The following is a 21332-nucleotide window of genomic DNA, read 5'->3' as shown; positions in this document are numbered from 1 at the left end:
CAGCTATTTTAGATTCTTCTATTGAGAGTTCTCTGTTTAGGTCTGTACCCCATTTTTTTATTGGATTATTTATTCTTTTGATGACCAATTTCTTGAGTTCTTTGTATATTTTGAAGATCAGCTCTCTGTCCCATGTGGGGTTGGTGAAGATCTTTTCCCATCCTGTAGGCTGCCATTTTTGTCTTGTTGACCATGTCCTTTGCTTTACAGAAGCTTCTCAGTTTCAGGAGGTCCCATTTATTTATTGTTGCTCGCAGTGTCTGTGCTACTGGGGTTATATTTAGGAAGTGGTCTCCTGTGCCAATGCATTCAAGTGTTCCTCCCACTTTCTCTTCTATGAGGTTCAGTGTGCTTGTTTTATGTTGAGGTCTTTGATCCATTTGGACTTGAGTTTTGTACATGGCGATAGATATGGATCTATTTTCATTCCTCTACATGTTGATATTCAATTATGCCAACACTATTTGTTGAATATGCTTTCTTTTTTTCCATTTTATATTTTTTTGCTTCTTTGTCAAAAATCAGGCATTTGCAGGTGTGTGGATTGATATCTGGGTCCTTGATTTGGTACCACTGGTCCTCCTTTCTGTATTTATGCCAATATCAGGCTGTTTTCAGTACTATCATTCTGTAGTAGAGTTTGAAGTGAGGAATTTAAACAGAGAATTCTGAATAGCAAAAACACAAATGGCTAAAAAATACTTAAAGAAAGAAAATTTCAATATCTTTAGCCTTCAGGGAAATGCAAATAAAAATGACTCTGAGATTCCATCTTACACCTGTCAGAATGGCTAAGATCAATAACACAAGTGACAGTTCATGCTGACAAGGTTGTGAAACAAGGGAACATTCCTCCACTGCTGGTGGGAGTGCAAATTTGTACAGCCACTTTGGAAATCAATATGGTGGTTTCTTGTAGTTTTTGCGGGCTTATTACTGCTGTTTGTTGTACAATCCCCATTTCTCTGAGGGCAGGAGGTGAGAAAATGCAGGACAAGGACACAGACTCCAAGAGATTCCAATGCAGAAGGTCTTTATTGTAAAAAGTTGGGCAATTTTTATGGGGTTAGAGAAATTAAGCTGCCACAGGAACATTTCTGATTGGTCCTTTTGAAACTGGTGGTAACTGCTGGTGTGTTGTGATTGGCTAGGGGCAATCATCATTAGTTACCCTGCTTTTGGTCCACTGAGAGGTTGTCTTGGCCAATTTTGCTTACTTACTGTGAGCCTGCATGCGCTTGCTTGTGCTTGCGCTATTGCCCTGCCTCAGTTCCTTGGAAAGTTGGGAATCAATCTACCTCAAGATCCAGCTATACCACTTTTAGGCATATACCCAAAGGCAGTCCATGCTACCACAAGGATACCTGCTCAACCATGTTCCTTGGAGCTTTATTCACCATAGCCCCAAACTGGAAACAACCTACATGCCCTTCAACAAAAGAATGAATAAAGAAAATGTGGTAATTTACACAATAGAGTATTACCCAGCTGTTAAAAACTGACATCATGAAATTTGCAGGCAATTGAATAGAACTATATAAAAAAAAACCCATCCTGAGTAAGGTAACTTAGATACAGAAAGAGAAATATGGTATGTATTCACTTATCAGTGGATATTAACTGCTAAGCAAAACTGATAATCAAGCTGCAATCTACAGATCCAAAGAAGTTGAGTATAAAGGAAGGATTAAGGGAGGGACACATGGTTCTCCCTTGGAGGGGGAATTAGAATGGATTTTTACGGGCAGACTAGGGATGGGTGGAGATGGGAGCAGCAGGATCAGGTGGAGATGGAGAGGAGAGAGAGGGTAGAGAATGAATGTGTGTGGAGAGACAGCTGGAATTGAGGGACATTTCAGGATGATATAGAAACCTAGTGAAGTGGGAACTTTCTAAAATATATGAAGGTGATCCTAATGAGGTCTCCTAATAATGGCAGATGAGGAGTTTCAACTGGCCATCTCTTGTCACCAAACAAGGCTTCCAGTAGTGGAAGCGGATTGCATTCAGTTGATTTGCTGGCCAAGGGTGTCCCCATGGAAATTCCCAAACAACTCAGGCTGTTGCTAAGACAACAGGTTCCTCTCTGCAAACTGACAGCAGGGCCCTATTGCCGAGAACAACCACACAACTCATTAAACACGGAGAAGTCAAGATGGTGCCAAATGGAGCCTTAACTCTATGTTCTAATGTCTTTGGAAGGGGAAGGTACTTTGCATGCTACCAAAAGAGAAACATAAACACAAACCCAGCCACAAAACCTTTGACTTATACAATCTGTCCTACATGAAAAATATCCCAGGGCAATGGTGGTGTAGAACATGTGGGAGTAGCTAACTAATATCTGACTTAGGGCCCACTCCATGAGATAGAACCCATACCTGATACTGCTAGGGTAACCAAGAACCAGAGACATAGGGTAAAACCAAATACTACTTGTCTAAAAAATAAAAGTATCAAGAAAAATGGCTCCTGTGGATCTTCTGCTATACTCATAGATCAGAGCCTTATCCAGTTATCATCAGAGAGGCTTCATCTGACAGCAGATGGGAACAGATACAGAGACCCACAGCCAGACCTTATGCGGAGTAGAGTCTAAATTGAAGGTCCCCATCAAATTCCTCCCCTCAGAGCTCATGGGATCCCCAGGAAGAGGAGATGGAAAGAATGTAAGAATCAGAGGGTATGGGGGATACCAGAAGAACAAAGTTCTCTGAATCATCTAAGCAAGGCACGTATGAGCTCACAGAGACCGAAGCTGCATGCCAAGTGCAGGGCCTACACGGGTCTACGTCAGATCCCCCGCCTATGTATTAATACTTTTAGCTTAGTGTTTCTATAGACTCCTGAGTGTGAGAACAAGTGGGTCTCTGATTCTAGTACCTCCTCTTGGGACTCTTTTCCTCCTGTTGGGTTGCTGTGTCCAACTTTGATATGACAATTTTTGCTTCTTTTTATTTTATTTTATTTTGTCACATTTGGCTGTTACCTCTTAGAAGCCTGTTCTTTTATAATACAAGATAGAAGGTGAGAGGATCCAAAGGGGAGGTGAGATGAGGAGGAGCTGGAAGGAGGACAGGGAGGGACAGCTATAATCAGAATATAATATTTGAGAAAAAACCTATTTTTAATATAAGAAAAAATGGAAAAAAGAGAAGGCACACAGGCTAATCTAGGGTGGACATTTTCTCAAATGAGGTTCACTCTTCCAAGATGTCTGTAGTTTGTGTCATGTTGATATAAAACTATCTAGCACAGTGGGTTATTTTTAAAAAAGTCATGAAATTGTTGGAGGAATGTGTTGGTTTGGATATGGGGTGATGTGGAGAGGGTACATGGGGACCTTATAGGATCACATTTCATATGAAATTCTCAAGAATAAAAAGTATAAAAAATGAAAGAGTTTAATTGGGAGCTTACTTACAGTTTCAGAGGTTTAGTTTATTGTCATCATGGCAGGGAACATGGCAGCATTCATGGCACTAGGGCAATAACTGGGAGCTACATCCTGATCCACAGGCTGAGGAACCTGTGCCTGGCCTGGGCACAGCCCAGCCCTGTGCCATACTTCCTTCAACAAGGCCACACCTACTCCATCAAGGCCACACCCATTCCTTCTAATCCTTCTTAAATAGTGCCACTCCCCATTGACTAAACATTCAAATGTATGAGCCTATGGGATCCATTATTATTCAAACCACCCTACTATACATCAAATATAGCAAGGATTCTTACCTTAAACAGCCTGCATCCTGTCCAATGCACTACCCTATAATCTCATAAAAAAGAAAGAAAAAGTAAAAATTTTCCCCCAAACCCATTAAACAACGTAGCTTCAGAACTCACCAAAATTATATATCTGGCTTTTGTTAAGACACTTAGGCACTTGAGGGTGACTCTATTGAGACGGTCCTACAAGCGGGTGTCTTATCCTTTTCCTAAACACCGAACTCACTCTCCTCCACCCTCTTCCGTAATATCTGTGCTTGACTCTATGCTAAAACATTTCCTTAATCAATAAACCCATGTTTACTTTGTATGACTCATCCTGAGATTCTTCTCTGTAGTGATCAAGAGCCACAACTGCACTCTGGAAGAGCTCACGTCTGTTGGAAGGCATGCATCTACTTGTTGAATCATTGGCACCATGCTCTCAGTTCTTGCTCTGGCTAACTCAGAGCAAACCCATGGCACACAATGCCTATGGAGATTAAGCATCCTTCTCCATGCTCAGATGTTGGAGGATTAGTTAACCTTCCTGCCTGCTTTGGCTGGGCAGGGGTCAAACTAAGTTTTAAATTCAGAGTCGGGAGATCAGAAACAGTTTTCTAATCAGTGTGCTATTCTTCCTCTAGACTTACATTTTTGAGAAGAAATAATACCCTACACCCTTAAATGTTAAATATAAATCATGCCTTGAATTACACCATGACCAAACCCTTGAATTAATTCTTGGGACTTAAAACTTCAAAGAAAACTCTATTAAAAACGAAATCACTTTTCTCATGATATATTTCTTAGGAATGATGATATTTTGACAATTTAGTACTTCCCTCCCGATTCCTGTCTTTCCCCTACCTCCCACTTACAGTTCCTCTCAGGGTCCAGTATAAGAGCTTTTCCTGTGGAGGCTGTCTATAAAGCTGGAGCTCTGAAACCTAGTGAGGAGTGTGCAAAATGATTTAGACATTTGTTTGGGCTTTTAATCTTTGCTCATCTACACGCACTACCAAAATAAAACCCAGTGAAGTATGTGCCCTATAAATCTGCTTGTTTTCTCACTGCTCCAGAATATTTCAGACAGCACTTGACACTTGTAATCAGCACTGGGCTTAGGTGCTGCCTCCTCCTGAGCCAGTCATGCCACCGCCCACTTCCCTTTCCAATTTCAATGGCATAAAAGTGGGTGAGGCCAAAGGGCACTGACTGGGGGAACAGGGCTGTCACAAGAATGCAAAGTCTACTTGTGTTAGATGACTCCATCCCCACAACTACAGCATGCAGATCTGAGTTAGGAGAAGGCCAAGTTGGGAAGGCACTTAGTGAACCTTGCAAACCTTGTAAATTATGTTGTATGTGTGTGTGTGTGTGGGGGGGGATTATTAAACTCTCAGAGATTCAACAAAAGCTATGTGTGTGTTTGTAGTGGTGTGGCGCAAATGATGTTTGAGGATATCAAAGACTTTTGGAACTTATTTACAAACAGGTGGGGCTTTGAAGAACTTAGGAAAACGTTCAGCTTAAAGAAAGACTATTTGAGAACTTGAGAAAAGGGGGAAACCAGATAATCATGATGGAGTAACTGTTTTCAATGCCGATAGGCACGTGATGTATGACAGGCGAAGTGTTGCTCTGGGCTAGAGAGGCAGCTCGGTTGGTAAAGCTCCTGATGTCTTGAACCTGATTTCCAGAATTCACATTAAGACAAAGAATCGTGGTTGTAATCCCTGTGCTGGGGAGTTGGAGACAGGCGAATCCTTGGAGATCACTGGCCAGTCTGTCTAGTCTCCTTGGTGCTTTTGTGACCAGTGAGAGACCCTTGCCTCCTAAGAATAAGATCTGGTTGTCCTCTCATCTCCACGCACATGGACACACATGCATGTGTTTGCTGTTCACACATGTACACCTGCACACAAGTGTGCACTCCCCAGGAGTCCAGTTACGAGAAGGTAAATAAAGGAAACATGATCCAGAGAGTAAAAGGAAGAAATTGTGTGCCACCCTTGCAATCATCGTGGCTTCTGGGTCTTCTCTGTGCCGTGACTCCTGAAGACTGTTGTTTGTGTTTGATGTGTGGGAAAATAGTCTAGGCAGTGCAGTGGTTTGAATAATAAACTAAACTGATAATCAATTTTTTTGACTGCCGATTAGTTTAATTTCAGTAAATCCATAAGATCCTCCAGCCTTCCATCTAACATGAAACCAAATAGCTCCTACATGTTAACAATAAACTATTTTAAAAGTAAATCAAAATAGGCACTATTAGGCAAGTCTTGTGGAGAAGGAAGACATTCACACAAACAAGTTCTGTAGAATTTCCAAGTGACCGTCAGTGTGCTTTTCAAGGGTGAGCAACGTCTCAAGAAACTGTTGGGACCTAGCTAGAGGGATGCATACTCGCGCGCTCTCTCTCTCTCTGCTTCCAAGTTTTCATCTGTGTCTTTAGCGTCTGAAGGTGACCCTGACTTCAAAGGGCAATGGGAATTGGATCTGGTGAGAACCTGGGAGTGGAAAATATATGAGCTTTCAGGAAAAGGTCATTCCATGCCGTATAGGAGCTCAACTTGTATTTTGATTAAATTCTTTTCAGTGCTACTGACTAGCTAATTGCTTCCTCAGCTTCTCGGCTCAGCAACGCTTACTGACATAGAATGCCTACCGAGGGCATGGAAGCCTCAAGGTGTGTATTCTTGTATGTAAAATAATTAATATTAATAATAACTAGCCATAAATTGTAACCAGGGTGGGTCAGATGGCCTTCCCTTCTTTCAGAAACTTCTTTATGTACTTAGTTATTCAAGAGGTAGAGGTGATACCACAGCCATAAAATGACATTTGAAACTAAATTACTGATCTTGGAGGGAAGTTAAAATAATTTACTCAACAAGGGCACTGCCTTTCACGCATGTCAGATTGGAAGCTTTAAATAGCATTTGTTATGTCAAAAAAAACTTTGTCGGTCTGTAGTCACACTGAGTCTGGCCTCCTCTTGGCCTCACTCCTAAGAACTCGCCCATTAATCACCGGCGCTCACTGCTATCGCTGGTAATTAGTCTTTTAAGTTGCATCCAGATGGAAAGTATAAATTGCTAGAAGTTTCCTGCCAGGCACAAGAGTAGATGATTCATGAGCCTGTGGCATTTCCTTGTGCTCTGTCCCTGATAAGCAGATCTGAGGAGCATGCGGTTCACAGGACGAACCTCACGCAACTCTAACAAGTGCCGACTCGCACTTCTGGTGCCTGGAAATGCAGCAGGCCAAATTCTTTAGGCATTGGTAGACTTGCTTTAATCCCGTCACTGTCCCCACCTCTCTGGGTTTCCTAGTGTAGTCTCCTCTTGTGTGAGCAGCCTGTCACTCTGACCACTTCCCTGTCTGCGGTGAACAGATTGTGGCCTGTGCTCTCTTTGCTGCGGGAAGTAAGAGGGGAGGAGGAAGGGGGGAGTGAGAGTGGATTGAATATCTCTCAGTGGGTATTTAACTTTGAACACATGTATCATCTACCTGTCTTCCTGTTCTTAGAAAGCCACTCCCTGTACCTCTGTCTTCAGTATCTACTTGACCCTAGATAAGCCCTTGTCATCCCCAGGATCTTCCCATCTCTGTAATCAGGCAGCTCAAGATGAAATATTGCTAGCACTATATAGTTACGATGACTACACACATAAATGAGTAAGAAATCCCACTTGGGCTAGCTTCAGCCATCATTGACTTGTATTTATATAAGTGGGAAGGTAGAGTGAGAAGAAGAGATTTAGGCTAGCTTGGATCTAAACATTCAAGTTCTGTCCCCAGGGGTCATCGGTCCTCTCCAGATTGATGACAAGATGAGACACGACGCTCGCAACCAGGCTTACAGCATCTGATGCTCCTAATAGCAGTGAGAGAGAAGGAGAGAACATCCATTATGTTAACGATAGTGAGAACTTCAGCTGGCAGGGTTAGTCCTATGTTCATGTGAAGGATTGTTATCCAGGCTAGATCTGCTTAAATTACTTGGGCCAGCAGGTAGCAGCTGAGGGGGACATTCCTGTCGATACTGAACCTCAGAAGTGGTCTCAAAACTGCTCAGCACCTCTCCTACCCACTCAGGTTCAAGCTGTGCTCCCACTGTTAGCAACAGACAGTCTTAACCATCTTCTCTACTACCAAGCTTCCACACTTATGCCTACCTTAACCGCAGCCTTCTCTGCCTCTCAGGGATGAATGGCATTTCCATTTTACAAAGGCAGCAGAAGCTGACCAGTGGAAAGTTACCTTCAATTTCTTGCTCCCAAACCCTTATGCGATGTTAAGGCTCTGCTCTTACTCAGGGCTGGTGCCGTCACCTGTTCTTCCCTGACTCTGGCATCCAGACACGTAACATTCTCTTATTCCGTGTATATATCCCTAGTCCACTTCCTTCTCCAGCCTGGAACCTTCCTGATCATGTTCTTTAACCAAGTAACACTGTCTGTTGGTCCTCGCCGGTCTCTAGCTATCACCCTGAGGTTTCCTTTCTTTTAAATCCAGCTTCCCTCCAGTGATCAAGCTTGTTATCTCTACGCCTCACTTATTTCTCTTTAGGACCAAGTAGAGGCTTGCAAGGGGCTGTTCATGATAATATGGGCATGGTGGAATGAAATCAGTTTTAAAAAATAAAGGAAGGCCCCAAGGGCTGTTATCAAGAGTGAAGATCCTCACAGGTGCAAGAAATGTTGGCACATTAAAGAAGTATTCCAAACAGGCTGGGCTATAGCTATAGGACAGAGCTACCTACTAGAACTATGCCTTTTAGAAAAAGACCATGGTTATAGTCAACCCAAGGCTGCCTGGAGAGCGCCAGTGGAGTAAATAACAAAAAAACAGTGGCCAAAGAGGAGCAGGAGCTAAGGGGCAGAAGGTCTGGTGGAGTCACTGTGGCTAGCCCTGTGAGCTGCAGGGGACAGTGAGAAGTGGAGGGTGTACAGAGAAGGGCGGAGCTGCTAACGTTCCTTTCCCTTCCCCTGTGGGATCGTGGTACCTTCTTTATTGCTGATCATTCTTAACTAGTGAATTCTTTTCCACCATTTGCTTTATTTCTATGGAAGCATTCTTCAACTAACAGGTCAAACTCATCACTGTGGAGCTGGATTCTTTTCATGTCTGGGTTTGTAATTACCCCTTTCTTGGCATGATAATTTAAACTTTGTCTATATCCTTCCTAAGGATCTATTCTTCCCATGTCTGGTTTAACTCATGGCAGAATCTCTGTATTAATCACGGTCCTAGCAACAGGGCTTTATAACACAGCAAGGGTTCATGAAATACATTCTAAATCATAGACTGAAATTGTATGTTCTTGTTTAAATCTTAGTGTTCCATCTTCCAAATTCATGTTGAAATCATAAACCTCAAAATGGTAAGACGTAACATGAGGGCCTGCTTGTTGGGGTTTCCGTCTCACCAGGTACCCCACAGCTGTCAAGCCCAAAGAAAATCACACAGAGAGTCTACATTAATTATAAACTGATTGGCCCATTAGCTCAGTCTTCTTATTAGCTCTTGTAGCTTATATTAACCCATTGTTCTTATCTATGTTAGCCACATGGCTCAGTACCTTTCTCAGTTGGGTAGGTTACATCTTGCCTTTTGGTGGTCTGGGCAGGAATGTGGGAAGAGCTTCCTTCTTCCCAAAATACTGTTCTCATTGCCCCACCTCTCCTTTCTGTCTGGTTGACCTGCCTATACTTCCTGCCTGACCAATCAGCATTTATTTAAAACATGATTGACAGAATACAGAAAATTCTACCTCACCAGTAAGGTGTAGGGTAGTTTGAAAGGATAGTAAGTGATGAAGGGAGAGCCCCATTAATGCTTTTATATACTTGATCTTAATCAAATAGCTATGAAATGATAGGATTAATACTTTCCTAAAGGAGGCCTAATAGTGGGCTTGGTGGTGTGAGCCTCCCAGTTTCTGGGAGGCTGATGTGGAAGGGTCACTTGAGTTCATAGATTTGAGACCAACTTGGGTAACACAGCAAGACCCCATGTCAATGATAATAATAATGATAATGATGATGATGATGATAAACAATATAACAATTATAAAATTACACAAGGGAGCATGTTTGCTCCTTTTGTGAGTAAGGGTGAAGAGCAAAGACCTCATCTGTGATGAAGGGAGCCTACTGCTCACCACATCCAGTGCTGCATGGCCTTGGACTTTCCAGCCTCTCAAACTGTGAGAAATGACTTTTGATTGTTGATTATTCAACTAGTGTATGATGTTTTGTTGCAGCAGCACAGAAGGAAGCAATGCAATCAAAGTGTTAGTAGATGGTTTTGGAAAGCCCCATATTGGGTGCTGTATGCTGCCAGGGAAATTAGAGTCTCCTCTCGTAGTTCTTAGGTTATAAGCAAGGACTCAAAAGAAAGTCAAGGACATTTTATCAGAACTGTAAAGAGAAAAACACAGAGCAGGTAGGCTATAAATCTCAGCAGCTGCGAAGAGGAAGAATATGGAGGAGAATGAGGAAAAGGAGGAGGAGGGGGAAGAAAAGAAGAAGAGGAGGAGGAAGAGGGAAAGCCACACCCTTTTGAGTTAGACATGGAGGTTCAGCAGAGTAGCCACATGAAAAGGGAGGTAGCTTCAGAGAAAGAGAAAGCACAGGTGGGCTCTGGCCCGAATCTCATAGAAAGAGACAGAAGGGAAGAAAAGGGAAAAGCCAGAACTCAGAAAAGTAAGCAGACCTAACACAACCTCATGTTGGATGAGTCGTGCAGGCATTCCAGGAGTGGCTGTGCCCAGAGTCCAGGGCTATAACCCAAGAGAGATCCCCATGAGGGCCTCTGGGCAAACAGCTTCCTGTTTATGTAATTTCACACTGTTCTGTGAAGGCCAGGATTGCTGGAAGCTATCCCTTCAAGATTTTCTACTTAGACATAGGCATGCGTACCTTCTGGGCCACTAGCCAGTGCTGAAGTAAAGAGGAACGTGTGCCTGTCTCAGGATATCCCAGGAGCACTCACTGCAGACACCTTTATCACCGCAGGTTCAGCCTGCTAGCGGCTGTCTGTGCCGGGGCAGAAGCGTTTCTTCAGTGCTGGTCTGCACTTGGTGGAGCATCGTTGTCAGACTTGAGAGGAGACTGTGTTCCTGTCCTGTGAATGGGTGCAGGCAGCTAGCACACCCTTTCCCAGGCCAGTTCACCCACCTCCCTTCAGGCTCCCACCCACCAGTTCAAGTTCCATATACCTATCAGTTGGCACAAGCACCCCAACCTCAGGACTGGAGCCAGGAGTCACGATGCTTTCTCACTCATCCCAGGGTCTGAGCCTTGCCCTGAACAGAACCAGCTGCCTCTGCCATCTGCTGTGGGGTCTCCTCCCGAACACCCTGTTGCCTCCTCCCAGCGTGCTCAGCACTGTGTGTCTTAAAGTACCAACTTGAAACGCACGGATCAATTCACAGACTTCTGCAATTTCGGCAGGATTCGCTCCGCTTCTTCTGTCACCAACCATCAGTGGCCACGGTAATTAGTTAATTGATTGATTAATTCATATGTAATCTGCTAAGTGCTGGGGTTAGAAATAGATTTTCTATAAAGTTTAATGAAGCTTCAGCTTCAAAATTTTCACTCTCTGGACCTGTTCCAAAGCCCTAGATGAGTGGTCACACAGTTATGTGTTTTTGTAAAATGTGTAAAAGTTAGCTATGATCCACACAGCAGAAGGGACTCTTTTCTATTGACATCTCAGGTGCAGGCCTCCTCTACTGTTATGCAGCAGACATGCTGGGATAAAGAGAAATCATCCTGAGAGTACATTTTGTTTGGGTCTGAGTACACGTCTGTGGTTTTTCAAAGTCATTGCTCCTCAGCCTGCATACGATGGATTTGAGTCCTGCTGTGTTGGGCCTGTGTGAACTTTGCTGACATTGTAATGTGAAGGCACGGGGCCAGAGCTTGTAAGGCAATGTGACCTTGTTCCACGCGTTCTTACACAAGAAGAATGTGCACAGAGGTCAAAACAATTTGAAATGTACAGAGCAGAGTTAATTTGTGGAACATACCCTGTCGTAGGATGTTTGTATACTGTGTGAAGGTGTATTGTTATGGTCAGTATAATAAAAAGCTACATGGCCAATAGCTAGGCAGGAGGTATTGGCGGGATTTTTTGGGGAGAGAAAGGAAGAGGAGGAGGAATCTAGGTACCCAGGAAATGTCAGGAGAGACAGAGAAAACAGGAGGTGCAAGATGGAAGAGACGTAATGCTACATTGTAGAAGGAACAGCAGCTGCATCCCGCCACCCGGCTAGCTTTACCCAATATAATTACACGGAAACTGTATTCTTTTAAAACACTGCCGGGCCCATTAGTTTCAGCCTCTTATTCACATCCGGATTAACCCATATTTAGTAATCCATGTAGCACCATGAGGTGGATCGCTTACCAGGAGAGATCTTAACCTGCATCCATGACGGAGAGGAGAAGCACGGCGACTGCATATGGCTACTGCCTGAAGCGTCTCTCCAACTCTGCTTCCTTTTTCCCACAATTCTGTTCTGTCTACTCCACCTACCTAATTTTCTGTCTCTTAAAGGGCCAAGGCAGTTTTCTTTATTAATAATGAAAGTAACACATAAACACTCCTCCATCACTACATGATAGAATGTAGGTTAATATAAATGGGTTAATTTAAGTTATAAGAACTAGTTAGGAACAAGCCTAAGCAATAGAGCCAAGTTTTCATAATTAATAAGAAGTCTTCTGTATCATTATTTGGGAGCTGACTGGCAGGACAGAAAAAGACTTGTTTTAAACCCCATTCAACAGGCAAATTGTAAACAAGGACTTTGTTTCTTATTGTTGTCTATTTTAAGTGGAATGTCTTTTATAATAATTACAAACAACTGTGAGTTTTTTTATGGGAATCATACAAAATAGAATGCATCAGGAATTCTGTGCAGCCACATAGAGTTTGTCTAGAGACAATGTAGACTGTTCTCTGAAAATAAAATTGTTATTGTGTGGATTTGCGCATGTGTAGGCATGCGGGTCAGGGCAAGCAGATGTCACAGAACTGGCTGTAGTCATTTCTCTCCTTCTCCTGTGTGAGTCCTGGGGACTGAACTCAGGCTGTTAGGTTTGGTAGCAAATGCCTTTGCCTTCTGAGCTATCTCACTAGCTTCAACCCTCTGTAATAGAAACAAGTTTGCTCTACTTTGGCAGAAAAATGATTGAATTAGATGTCAATGTTATTATTTTTTTCTGGTATTCTGATAGAATCAATTTGTACTTCAAGTGTTTGCTTTTTACCCCTTATAAGTAATGCCACTTCAACTTTTAAAGTCTTTGTTTAAAGAGGGTTATGTAAACATTGCTAGCTTGCTTCCAGACCCTACCCTGGAAGCTGCACCTGGTCTTTGTGGTTGTGGTTGTGATGTCAGAGACAGGCCTTGGTGACTGCCGAAAGAGGAAGTCCTTCATCCGAGGTCTGGAAATCCAGGATTTTTCCAGATCAACCGCATGTTGTAGGGTGGCTTACCTAAATCGTGGGGTGTCTTTTCAGTCTTGCACTCGTTGTCAGGGCTTCCTGCTCCCCGGGTATTTATGGTTAGACTCTGCACAGGTGTCCTCATGTTAAAACTTGCTTTGTAGAGAGGAAGTTGCATCGTTGGCATCCTGTGCATTGAATTCCTGAGGGGAGAAGTAGCCAGGAACTGAAGGTTCCTAAGGGTGTTTATGACTTGTGTGTGTGGGGGGGCACATGAGGCTTGGAGGGCCTCTCTGGGCAGCTGTAGGGAGCCCAGCTTCTTTTGGGATCCTTCCGCTTAGCATGTACAACAGCATAACCAGGATGGTGGGTGATAGATATCCAGGAGGTCTTTCTGTGTAGTTTCCAGAGGACAGCAAGGAAGACCCAGAGCCCAAGAGAAAGACCAGGAGACCGTCGAGCCTTGTGATGACTTTGGCTGGGAGACTGACTTTGACGTCAATCATTTCAGCAATTGTTTATTGTATAACTGCATGTGCTAGATCATAGTCTAAGACTATAGAAGATTATAAAGCATAAAAAAACCCACAACAACAAAATAACAAAACCCGACTTCTTCGGAAGAGGCAGGATGCCAGGAGAATGACAAGAACAAAGGGAACTTTGTGGGGGAAAGGAGAATGGAGTTGGCACAGGCCCGTAGGCTCCCTGGCAGTGGACTTGCAGTTCCCAAGGATCACAGTGAAGCCCAGTGCAGACTTCACATTGCAGACTGGGGTGTGCACCACCACCTGCTCTTGTATCACAGTGGAGTTCTCCTTATAGAACCTGGGAGAATCAGAAGGTCCGTTCGTAGACTGTACAGCATGCTCTTTATGGCTAATTGGAGAAAAACTCTTGAGGCTTTCAAAGGAGGGAGTGGCAGAGTCAGGCTCATAGGTTGATCTGGGTCACTCACTTCTCTGTGGGCCTGGAGGAGGGATATGAGGAGGTTAGTTAGGAAGCTTGAGGCCGAACTGGGGAAGTCAGAGGGTTAGAGGAGGTTCAACATTGGCCAGGACTTTGGAAGCAAAATCTGCAGAGCTTGGAGCCTGCATAGACAGAGGGCTGTTGTGAAGTAATCTTTTTGTATACTGTAAAAATGTGTCTTCACCAAGGCGCCTCTCACTGGTTTAATAAAAAGCTAAATAGCCATTAACTAAGCAGGTGGTATAGGCAGGACAGACAGACACAGAGGATGATGGGAGGAAAAAAGTCAGGGGAACCAGGAGATGCACTGGGAACAAGACATACTGGAGGACAGGTAAAGGCATCTGGCTATATGTAGATTAATAGACATGGGTTAAGTTGTAGGAGCTAGTTAGTAACAAGACTAAGCTATCAGCCAAACGTTCATAATTAATAAGAAGTTTCTGTGTAGTTATTGGGGAGCTGGCTGGTAAGACAGAAAATCTGCTTATGGAACGCAAGGGATGGAGAACAGGACAGGCACTGCAGAGACATGTCACCAGAGAAGTGGGGTATAAAGACGGAGGGAGCTTCAGGATGACATAAAAATCAATACTTTGTGTGTGCAGTTTTAGGTGACATGGATGTATGATAGAAAATGGCTTTGGGGAACTTTGATTTTCCTAAGTCTGCCGTGAAAGTCGTATGGTTAGAAGTCTTTGCAGTTACCAGATATAAGTGTTTTTTGGACATAGAACATGGGTGAGCTTGCTGCAGAGGAGGGGGTGACTAAGAAGGGTGGTGGCCCAGGGCTGGACACCAGTCACCATGCATCAATCTGGAACACAGTCTGAGAAACAGGACCCTTAAAGAAATCCCAAGGAGACTGAGAAAGTGAACCAAATTGCTTCAGAAGTCTCCAGGAGGGAAGCAAATATAGAACTTCTGAGTCCATTTTAATTAACATAAGAAATGTTTCCTAAACACCCTAAACTCAGAGACTGGAGTTAGAAGCCCAGATGGTTGTACTGTTGACAACATATACGATTAACTCCACAATGGGAAGAAATGGCTGAGAGGAAGGTCCCCTGGCCCTCAGGAGGAAGGCAGAAAGACGCTGCTCATATAGTAGGCCAAGCTGTGCTAGAGACCGCCAGATGGGGACCCAGCAGAAGCACGTGGAAGGCAGGTGGCCTGGTGACCTGAGCTGGAGGCCTGCTACATGGCTTCCCTCCACAGTCACCCATGTGTCTGCTGCTTGGTTGGCAAGGACAGTCTCCTGGAGAAGCCTCAAAATCCTTCCTTAAGCCACAAAGCTCTGCCTTATGGGTTTCTCTCCAAAAGCAGCCTGTGCAATCTGTTCTGATGCCACTGAACTTGGGAGGAGGCCCCAGGGCTGCGCTGCACCAGCTGTGAGGGGGTAGTAAGGAAGGGGTTGTCCTTTCTTTGGAAGCCCACTGAGAGACAAAGTCCTCACCGTTATGCAGACAGAGTTTAACAGTTGCTAGGGGACATTGCAACTCTGGCCACAACCTTTCGCTTCATCCACAAAATACCCTCCCAGAGATCTGTGGCTGAAAATATTGCCACACAAAAAGGTAAGAGAGCCAAGAGAAACAATGAGACCTAAGCTATATGGAAGAGTTTCAGAGGATATAGGCTATTGCAGGAAAGGGATGGATAGTTTTGTTGTGGAGAAACTCCTAACCCAGACATGGTTTTGTTTTTGCTTAAGCTTCTTGGCTGCAAATGCAAAGGAGCAGTCCCAACTTTAGGGTGTCCCCATCCCCACTTCTTGGTTGTTATTCTGGACTCTTCTTAAATGCTTTGTACCACCTGTCAGCGGTGACAAAATACTTTCCACTCTGTCTTCAAACACTTGTGATACAGGCTGAATCTGATATGTCTGTTTTGCCAGAGAAGAAACAGCCTCCTAGTGCGTGAGGAATTTTGCCATCAAAGCTGCCCGGTAGCAGGACTGGGAAGTGAGCCAAAGCAGGGCTTGCTGCCCCCACTCCTGCTCCCTGTCTGAGTGCTCAGCTGTCTTCGCTACACACTATGCCACCTAACGATTTTGGATTTGTATCCAATGCCTCCCAGGCAGGTCTACATCTGAATCAAGAACTAGGTTTTGGAGAAATCACAAGGTTGGGTGTTCAGAACTCCGCCTTTGCTTTCAGAGTTGGAAGGTGAGAACATTTGTAGTGTGTGGCTCAGCTGCGATCCTGTTTGTGTCTCCATCATTAAAGATCTATCTTGAGCCATGGTGTTGGGGGTGACATGGAAGGGAACAGGTTCCACAGATGGCAGAGGCAGGCCAAGTCACCACTGTGGAGTGGCGTGAAGACAGAATCAAAAGGCAGACAGTGAGGGTGGGCGATTTTTGCCCCTTAGGAGTTTGGAGATGGATTGGAGACGGGTTTCAGAATGTAAAGAAAGCAACACATCATATCAACAATCAGGGTGGAGCTTTCCCTCTGGAGAATGGTTTTGCTGTCATTAGTTAGAGGTGATCACCTGCCTCAGCTGTTCCTGACACTTCAGGTGGGGAGTTTTGGCTGATTTCTTTGTGCTGATTAATCATTGAGTGAGTTTATTTTGTCACGTCCCTTGGTTTGTTTTGTAAGCAGTGGTTTTCAACCTTCCTAACACTGTGGCCCCTTAATACAGTTCCTCATGTTGTGGTGGCCCCCAACCTATCTTTGCTACTATGTAACTGTAATTTTGTTACTGTTACGAATCTTTATGTAAATATCTGTGCTTTCTCATGGTGTTAGGCAACCCCTATGAAAGATCAGGTCAATCCCAAGGGCTCATGACCCACAGGTTGAGAAACACTGCTAGAGTATTGTTACAAAAGGTAAGTTGTCTTGTAGCTTAGAGTTTGATAAAAGTACATTAAGAAGTGCAAGTTAAACTGGTCAGCTTTTTAAGAAAGAATTGTTATCAGAGGTTTCTGTCCCATTTGATCCCTCAACCATTCAATCCCAAAGAAACACACAGAGGCCTACATTAATTATAAACTGGCTCAGACTTCTTATTAACTAACTTTTATATCTTACATTAACCTATAATTCTTCTCTGTGTCAGCCACGTGGCTTGGTACCTTTATCAGTCAGGCATCCTCATCTTGTTTCCTCTGCATCTGGGTGACGACTGCAGACTCAGTCTTTCCTCCTCCCAGAATTCTCCTGTTCTGGTCATCCCACCTGTACTTCCTGCCTGGCTACTGGCCAGTCAGCATTTTATTAAACCAATACAAGTGACAAATCTTTACAGGGAACAAGATCATTGTCTCACAATAAAGAACATTTACTTTGCTATTTCTTTAAAGGTGCCTGAAACCTGTTGCTTGTGAGCTATCCATTTGGAAATGTCACACCTTCAGATACACAGTATGGGCTTTCCTGTGACTTCATGCTATAGAGACTCGTGAGCATGATGGAAATTTTCTTCTTTGTGGTTACTTCATTTAATTGAGTTGGGATACATTTTTTTTTTGGTTGGGTAGAAAATGTGTTAATTTACCCTCCTCACTGCCTTTGAAACCTTATAGGGTCTTAAATATGGTCGGGCAATTTTCTTCTTTTGTTTCCATTTGCAACTGAATGTGTAAGGTGATTTTGCAGATCCAATGGCTAAAGATTGGCCAGCTTCCACACTCATTTAAAAACACCATTGGTACCTCTGCTGGAAGGGGTGTTCAATTCGCCATCTCTAAATCTGCCCTTCTGAAAGATTTAGTGACCAGATGTCCAGGATCAGTGAGGAAGATCTTGCCTGCCAGAGTCAATATTTTTTCCCTATCATCCTGCTGGCCCAGGGATTTCAAAATCCCCATTAAGTCTTGTGAGCTGTGGATATCTCTGGTAGAATATTCCTAGCCAAATTCTGGTTCTTAGGCCAATCCTACTGCAATATTTGACTTTTTCTTTCTTGTCTCGATTACGTCATCTTTTAAAAATTCGAGTTTTTTGAAACCATCTCTTCTATTCTTCTGGTCCAAACCCATTTCTCCTTTTTGTCTCTGACTTTGTTTCTTCCCAACCACAGAAATACTTCTCTTGGATTCTATCCTGTAGTCACTTTCTCTGTTTGCCTGAGGTGTAAGACAAGTGAGGGGCCTTGTATCTTGGGGTGGTCTTCAGATGATGGGGCCAGCATCACCTGTGAGCCTATTGGAAATACAGGCTGAAGCTCTCCTTCCAGACCTCCTGGTTCCCAGTGTGTTTTGGTGAGGGCCCAGGCAGCTTGTATATGTGTTAAGGTTGGAAGGGTTGCTCTCTAATGGGAGGCCTACAGAACCCAGATCTCCCCTTCTCAAATAGTTTTTGCTCTCTTATAGTCCTGTGTTGAGGAATGGGATGCTAGGGCCAGAAGTGGTACCATGTTCCCAATTACATGACTCTGGGTAAGTGGCTTTTATTTGGGCAAACAATTAATGTCAGTGTCTGTACCAACCTGCACCCTCCTTTCTCATGTTCCCAGCAAGACAATGAGGCTCTTACACTATGAAGATTTATTTCCACTGATAAAAATCACATGTTGCTGTGATTGTTTGAATGACATACCCGCATTGTCTAGGATATTTGAATACATAGCCCCAGTTGGTGGCACTGTTTGGGGAGCCTTAAGAGAAGTATGTCACTGTGGGGGGCGGGGGTGGGCTTTGAGAATTTAAAGACTCATGCCTTTTCTAGTTAACTCTCTCTCCTTCCTGCTTGTGGTTCAAGATTTGAACCCTCAGCTTCCAGCTCTGGCCACTGTGCCTCTATTGTGCCATCATGGACTCTGATTCATCTGGAAACACAAGCCAAATAAACCCTCCTAACCATAACTTGCCTGTTTGGTCCTGATGTTTGCTCATAGTGACCACAGTGAGTGAGGGTCAACAGCACGGTGGGGAGACAAGCAGCTGTCAGAATTTCAACTGTGTCTGCTAAGTGACACAGTTTACCAGGCAGCCAGATGTCTCTGCTTCATCCATGTAGCAGTCAGTGTCCTGAGATGGGAGCCCGGTGAGCAAGCACCCTGGCTGTGTGATTGGCAAGTACCTCACTATGACGACCTCCCCATAGGAAGTAAGGGGTTCCCACTGAAGTTCCACCTTAGTATCACATTTCCGAGGGTTGCACCTTCAGTCCCACAGACAAAGGAGTCAGTAGGAAGTCACTGTGGCCATCCACCAAGGAGTTTAGAGGTAGATGGATTTCCAGGAGGTGACCACGCAGATTCTGAGGCTCTGTGTTTTTGGAAGGGCTCCCAGGCTACAAGGACAGTGGACGTCCAGTAATGAGGAATGGTGGCCAGCTCTCATCTCCTCTCCCCCAAAGGGGACTTTTAAACTGAGAAACAATTAGCATTTTCAAATGCTTGCCACAGGGGGCTACTTTGCTCTTTCAGAATGAGCTCAGAGAGTTTAAGATTTAGGAGAGGAATTGTGCCTTTTCTTTTTTTAAAAGCAAACGACATATCTCACGGTACACTACATTCATCCGGAACAAGAAAGACAGAATACATAAGCCTTCAATCCCTTTTGCCTCTCATCCATCTAGACATGTCACCAACATAATCTCCCTGAAACACCGCTTTGCTGTGTCATTTCTCTGCTTGAGGATTTACAGTCATTCCCTATTTCCTATTGGGTCAAGTCTAAATTTACCTGCCAGGCTTTCAAGGACTCTCATAACTTGGCTCACTGTGCTTATTCAATTTTCGTTTCTTGTACCTCCTGGGCAGAATGCTCGCTGTCAGTCAGGCAGGCCTGCTAGCTGTTCCACTCCCAGAGTGCCAGCTCACCCGGAATTTTCATCTTTTAGGCTCGTTCTCCTGTCATGTTGCCTCTCACTTGTGGCCAGTTTTCTGAATGTCTTTGACCAAGCAACCCGACACTAAATTTAAATTTAAAATTGCTTTATAGAGGATATTGAATATGTGAACTGGATCTCTATATGAGATACCCATAATAAATGGACTTGAAAGAAAGGCTCATTCTGGCTTACGGTTTCAGAGGTGTCAGTCCATGGTTGCTAGCTCTGTTACTTTGGTCCCGTGGTAGCACAGTAGGTGGGACTGTGTGACAGAGCCCTGCTTAGCCTCATGGTGGCAGGAAAGCCAAGAAGGAGAAAGGAAGGGGGTGGAGGTTTCAAACATACCTTCAAAGTCATGCCCCCGATAATTTAACAATGATTAACTCCCTTCTACTAGGCTGTGCCTTAAAATGACCCATTTCTTCCCAGGGTGCCACAGGCTCGTGGGCCTCTGGGGATATTTTAAAGCCAAATGGTAGCACATATTATCCACTCTACATTTATATGTACCTGGAATTTTAGAATGTGATCTTATTGGTAAATAGAATCTTAATGGCTATGGCTGGCATGGGGCAGGGCATTATGATAAGAGGATGGGTTTTATACCTTACAACCATTATCCCCCTGAATTGTCTAAATCCCAGGGCAACCTTGCTTATAATATGCATGATGACTTCAAAGAGTAATATCCGGGCCTAAAAAGATGGCATCATGCATGTTACATATGATGTCATTATGTACATACACTGATTTTATTGTCCATTAATCTAATTGGAATGTAGGTTGATTCTCTGACTTGGCAATTGTGAATATGATGATTTAAACCTTCATATAAAAGGGTTTCCTTCTGCATCCTTGGTAGCACCTCCCATCTTTCATTTTCTGATAAAAGTTATGCTGTCATGTGTGAGAAAATATCTCACTGTGATTTCAGTTTGCATTTTCCTAATGATTAACCATGTTAGACATTTCCCACCATATCTATGTTGGCTCTCGGTAAACCTTGAAGATTATCAATTCTTGTCCTTGGCCTGCTTTGAAAACTTGTTTTCTTTTCTTGACATTAAGGGTTTTCTTTTTTTTTTTTTTTGTCTTCTTTGTGTATTTTGGATATTAATGGCTGAGTCACTATATGAGCTCAGTCCGTGATGTTTCAGCATCTACAGTCTAGTACCAAAGTCTTGATGTATTCATGGAGCACTATTAGTCTCTAGTCCACATCGGAAGGCCAAAGAAGCTGGCTTCTGACATCAACAAAGGATGTCAGTATCCATAGCAGCAGCAACAGAGTAGATGAGTTCACAAGCAAGGCATAAAGGCAATGAGGCACAAAGCAACAGCTTGCCCCGTGGACCTCCTTATATCTATGCTCTGGTGAGAAGGTGCAGTGAATTT

The sequence above is a fragment of the Arvicola amphibius genome, chromosome 9, assembly GCF_903992535.2.
Source record: "Arvicola amphibius chromosome 9, mArvAmp1.2, whole genome shotgun sequence".
NCBI classification, from domain to species: Eukaryota; Metazoa; Chordata; class Mammalia; order Rodentia; family Cricetidae; genus Arvicola; species Arvicola amphibius.
This window is presented reverse-complemented; position numbering follows the sequence as displayed.